Here is a 6,000-nt window from a genome sequence, read left to right on the forward strand (position 1 = left end):
AGGCAGACAGGAGTTCAGGGCGTCAGCCACAGAAGCTGGCTTCTAAAATAAGCAGAGATGCAGTGAACAGAACCATGGCCTAAGATCGGAGATGGCAGCAGACACAGATTCGACCCCACAGAACTGGGGGCAAGGGATTTGAAGACCCTCCATGGCATTAGACTGTGTCTTAGCAACCGAGTCATGGGTCTGGGCACAAATGGGATAGAAAGACCCAGCTCCTACATAGATCAATGAGAGGCGGAAATAAACCCTCATTTTCTTGGTCAAATGATTCTTATGAGGATTCCAAGAGCATTTAATGGGGGAAAGAATCGTTCTTTTAACAAATGGTGCTGGAAAACTGGACATCCACATGCAATAAAATGAAGTTGGACCCTTACCTCACACCATATATAAAAATGAACTGAAAATGATTCACAGACCTAAATATAAGAGCTAAAACTATAAAACTCTTAGACAAAAACATAGGAGGACATTTTCATGACTTTGTCTTAGGCAGTGCTTTCTTACATGTGACTCTATAAACTGTAAATTCACACATCTATGAATATACAAGAACACAGCAGCAAGAGAAAAAATAGATAAATTAGACCACATCAAACTTTTGTGCTACAAATGATATCATCAAGCAGGTGAAAAGACAACTCAGAATATGGAAAAAAAATTTAGCAAACCATATCACTGATAAAAGAACTGTATCTAGAACAGAAATCAACTTACTCTCTAACTCAATACCTAAAAGATAAATAACCCTTTTGAAATGGACACAGGATTTAAATAGACATTTCTCCAAAGAAGATATACACAAGTGGTCAACAGTTGCATTGAGAAGATGTTCAACATCATTAGTCATCAGAGAACTACAAATCAAAACCACAATGAGATACCACTTCACTCACACTCACTAGAATGAAAAAAGACAAATATAACAAATGTTGGCAAGAATGTGAAGAAATTGAAACCTTCCTACATTACTGGTAGAAATTTAAAATAGTGCCTAAGGCTGGGATAGGGTTTTGGGTGGAAGAATGAGGATGGAATGTTAATAGGTATGGAATTTTTTTAGAGAGAGTGGACAAAAATGTTCTAAAATTAGATTGTAGCAATAGTTGCACAACTCTATGAATATACTAAAAAACACTGAATTATATACTGTAAATAAATGAACTATATAGTGAAAGGTAGCAGACAGGCCACCCCAAAATAGGTCATTCTTACATAAGGATTATTTTAAGCTGAAGGCAATTGAGAAGCAGCAGATACAAGAAAAGCTTTCTGCTCTCCCCCATATGCCTAAAAGCAGGCCATAAATTTGTGAATATGTCCCCTCTCCTCTCTACCAGGAGGCTCTAGAGACCCTGATCAGCCCTGAGATGCAGCAAGGGGACCATCAGGATAAACCTTGCTACTAGCCCTCATCTTCCATTAATTCCTACACTGCACACACTTGCCTTTCCCCACTCTGCTGCCCAGGCACCCAAACTCCCTTCCTTTGCCTTGTCACTTCTCTAAAATTTATTATTTTATAAAGATGCTATATAAGCCCAAGTTACTACTCTGACCCACTCTCTCCTGGTGTTTCTACCTGTATGAACCTCTCTGCTTTTCTCTTGCTAATCTGTCTCTTATTAGTCTAATTTGCAGCCAAAGAACCTAAGATGCTAGAGGGAAAAGTTTCTTCTCCCCTCAAAGGAATCTGAATTATGTCTCAATATCTCAATAAAGGTGTTACAAAAACAAACACCAAGCCTAGCTATGTAAGAGGAGATTAAAGAAGCTGAGAACTGCCGGGCCAGTGCGGCTCAGTGGTTGAGGGTCGACCGATGCACCAAGAGGTCACTGGTTTGATTCCTGGTCAGGGCACATGCCCAGGTTGTGGGCCAAATCCCCAGTGCGGGGCATGCAGGAGGTGGCCAATTCAGGTTCTCTCTCATTGATGTTTCTCTCTCCCTTCCTCTCTCTCTCAAATCAATACAGAAATAAAAAAAGAAACTGAGAACTGAAATCAATTCAGATTACACTTTTTTTTGTTAATCCTCACCCATGGATATTTTTTCCACTGATTTTTTTAGATAGTGTGGAAGGGAGAACAGGAGAGAGAAACATTGATGTGAGAGGGACACATTGATTGGTTGCCTCCTACACAACCCCAATTGGGGCCAAGGATCAAACCTGCAACCCAGGTACATGCCATTGACCGGGGATTGAATGCACAACTCCTTGGTCTACAGGCTGGTGCTCTAACCACTGAGGAAACTAGCCAGGACTCACTCTGCCTCCTGATTAGGAGGGCCAGCACTTCACTGTGATGGTGAGAAGGGTCAGTGACCTGGAGTGTTAGCAGGTATAATACAGAACTTAAAAAATGGTTTTAATGTAGCAAAAGAAAAGTTTAATTATTTAATTTTTAAAAGTAACATGTTTTCTGTGAAGTATTTTTATCTATTACATGCTTTAATCAATTAACCATCCTATAATGATAGGTAAGACATTGTGGACAAAAAGGGGCCACAGGCTAATCTGACAAGTTCTGGGAGGCCTGCATGGTGGCCTTGCAAACTCAAAGACCTAAAGTAATCAATTACAAAAGATGGTCTGAAATTAAAACTTTTTAACTAAAAGCAGTTTGTGGCAGGTAGTCATGTCCTATGTTAGAATCTTCTCTGACAAAAGTCAATCTTTATTTTAACTAAGCCCGTGTATTATCTTTTGCATCTACCATAACATTTCTTTTCCCAAACTTCTCAGGACACAACCAATGCACCAGGATAGAGACCATAAATCCTCTAGTTGTTATTGTTATCATGTTAATTGTTCACTGTTAACTATCCTGTACCCACCTATGCAAAAGATGTATGTGTGCATCATTTTAATTTTCAACCAGTCCCAGAGTTCCCCCTCAACCCAGCACTTTGCTTTCTCCCACCTCCCTAACCTATCACCAGTGGATTTTATGTAACCAACTTGAGTCTTCTTTTTTTTTATCATAATGTATAAAATAAGGTGCAAAACAGTCACTTTAAGGGCCATTATCTCAACCTGTTGAGATTTTGCTTCATGCCAATTATCAACAATTTGGCTCAAATAAACTCACAAAAAAATCTTTATAGGTTTGAATGTTTCTTACATTGACAACATGCAGGTACATAGGTACAATTATAGTTTTCCTGAGGGTCTAAGATTCAGTCGATGTGTTATAGGATAGAAAGAACTAGGAAAATTTCAGGGCAGGAGACATAGCTTTGCAGGCCACTTGTAGCAGGGTCTAATCTTTTTTTTTTATCCTCACCCTTGGACATTTTTCAATATTTTGTTCAGATAGAGTGGGAGGGAAGGAGAGAGAGAGAGAGAGAGAGAGAGAAGCATCAACGTGAAAGGGACACATCGAGTGGTCGCCACCCACACAACCCAACCAGGGCCAGGGACAAACTGCAACTGAGGTACGTGCCCTCAGCAGGAACCAAACTTGAGTCTCTCCAGACCACAGGCTGATGCTCTAACTGCTGAGCCAAACTGGCCAGGGTAGTGGGGTCTTATTTTGAAAACAAAAGGTTAAGCCCTTTCTTCCTGGGAGACAAAAATGGCGGCTGAGTGAATGGAAGCTACATAGACAGTCTCCCAGGACCAAACTGGAATTACAACTGAAATAAATACAAATCATCGGGGAAAATCAACTGAAAAGCAGCTGGAGAGAATGCTTATAACCAGGGACAGAAAGAAGAAAACAAATTGAGCCTGGTAAGAACTGCAGAGGCACAAGAGGGTGGACAGGGCACCCACAGACAGCAGCTGGGGGCTGTTTTAGCTGTGAGCAGTCAAGTCCCTGAAGGGCTGGAGCACTAAATCAGTTACAGCCACTTACCTTGGGCTCCTCCAGAGGGTGGGAAGACTGGAATAAAACTGTGTGAAGAGAGTCCAGGTCTCCCGGCTCAAGAGAGAACTGGAAAGGACACTGGGAATTTTATGCTGACTCATTCTCTCATAGGACAGTACCCATTTTACTCAAAGAGGCCCTTCCCAGAGCCCCAGAGAGAAGCAACAACCCTCCCTCAGGAATTGAACACCACAAGGCCAGGCTAGAGAAGTACAAATTGAGGCTCATTAATAGATAGAGTCTGCCAACAAGTTAGTGCTTTATCCACTGAAAATCCTCTTACACCTGAGGGATTTTTATTCACCTGAGGGCTAAAATCCAAGGCTCATCCAGTAACTGAGACTAATAGGCATCAGGCAAAAGCTAGAGGATAACTGAACCTTTGATTGGCCTGAAAATCTATCTAGCAAAGTAAGACTTGACAGTGGTGTTTAATGTGCAACCTCCCACACTCATTCAAACCCAGTAGAGGGAGCCACAAGCAGCAGAGCACCAACACCCACAGGGAAAACTTGGCAGACCTCAAAATCCACTCAGTCAGCCAAAATGGTGTAACAAAAAAAAGAAAAAGAAAAAGAAAAAAAACAAATCCCAAATGAAAGAACATGAGAATTCTACAGAAGAAGAGATAAATGAAATGCAATTAAGCAAGTTATCAGAGGTAGAGTTCAGAGTAATGATAATGAGAAAGTTTAACAACGTGAATAAAGAGCTCAACAGCATGAGTAAAGACATAGAAACATTGAAAATTAACCAATTAGAAAAAAATCACCAAGCAGAAATGAAGAATGACATTGCAGAAATAATAAACACAATGGAAGGAATAACCAGTAGTGTAGAGGAAGCCACGGACCAGATCAGTGAATTAAAAGACAGGGTAGAAAAAAAATCACCCAATATAAGAACCAAAACAAAAAAACAAACAAACAAACAAACAAACAAAAAAACAGGAAGACCACTTCAGAGAACTGTGGAACAATATGAAAAATAAAAACATCCGCATCATAGGAGTTCCAGAAGAAGAAGAAAATGAGCAAGGGTTAGAGAATATATTTGAAGAAATAGTGACAGAAAACTTCCCTAACTTGGTGAAGGAAAAGGGCATACAAGTTCAAGAAGCACAGAGAGCCCCAAGTAGGAACTCAAATAGATCCACACCAACACACATAATAATTAAAATGGCAAAAACTAAAAACAGAGAGAGAATCCTAAAGGCAGCAAGAGATAAGTGACAGGATACCTATGAAAAAACCCCCCTCCCTATGAGGCTGTCAGCTGACTTCTCAACAGAAACACTACAAGCCACAAGATAATGGCAAGAAATAATCAAGGTAAAGAAAAACAATGATCTGAATCCAAGGTTATTATTCAAAATAAAAGGTGAAATAAAGAGCTTCACATACAAAAACACTGTAAGAAAATATATTAGCACCAAAGCAGCACTTCAAGAAATGGTAGAAGAACTGTTGTAGTAAGCAGAAGAAATAGGAAGAGAAACATAACTAGAATAAATAAAAATGGCAATAAATAAGTTCATATCAATAATAACCTAGCCCTGGCCGGTTTGGCTCAGCGGTTAGAGCGTCGGCCTGCGGTCCCGAGAGACCCGGGTTCGGTTCCCGCTAAGGGCATGTACCTCGGTTGCAGTTTGTCCCCGGCCCTGGTCGGTTGTGCGGGTGGCAGCCACTCGATGTGTCCCTTTCACATCGATGTTTCTCTCTCTCTCTCTGTTCCTCTCTCTCCCTCCCACTCTACCTGGGCAAAAAATAATAATAATAATAATAATAATAATAACCTAAATGGCCAAGCTGGTGTGGCTCACTGGTTGAGCATCTATCTATGCACTAAGAGGGTGCTAGTTCAATTCCAGTCAGGGCACATGCCCAGATTGTGGGCCAAATTCCCAATGGGGGGCATGCAGGAGGTGACAATCAATGTTCTCTCTCATGTCTCTGTCTCTCTCTGTCTCTCTGTCTCTCTCTCTCTCTCTCCTCTTCCTCTCTCTCTAAAGTCAATAAATAAAAAATATTTTTTAAATAATAATAACAACAACTTTAAATGGAAAGGGAATAAATGCTCTGATCAAAAGACACAGAGTAGCTGAATGGATAATAAAGCATCAC

Source organism: Molossus molossus, unplaced genomic scaffold (assembly GCF_014108415.1).
Source record: "Molossus molossus isolate mMolMol1 unplaced genomic scaffold, mMolMol1.p scaffold_m16_p_14, whole genome shotgun sequence".
NCBI lineage: Eukaryota > Metazoa > Chordata > Mammalia > Chiroptera > Molossidae > Molossus > Molossus molossus.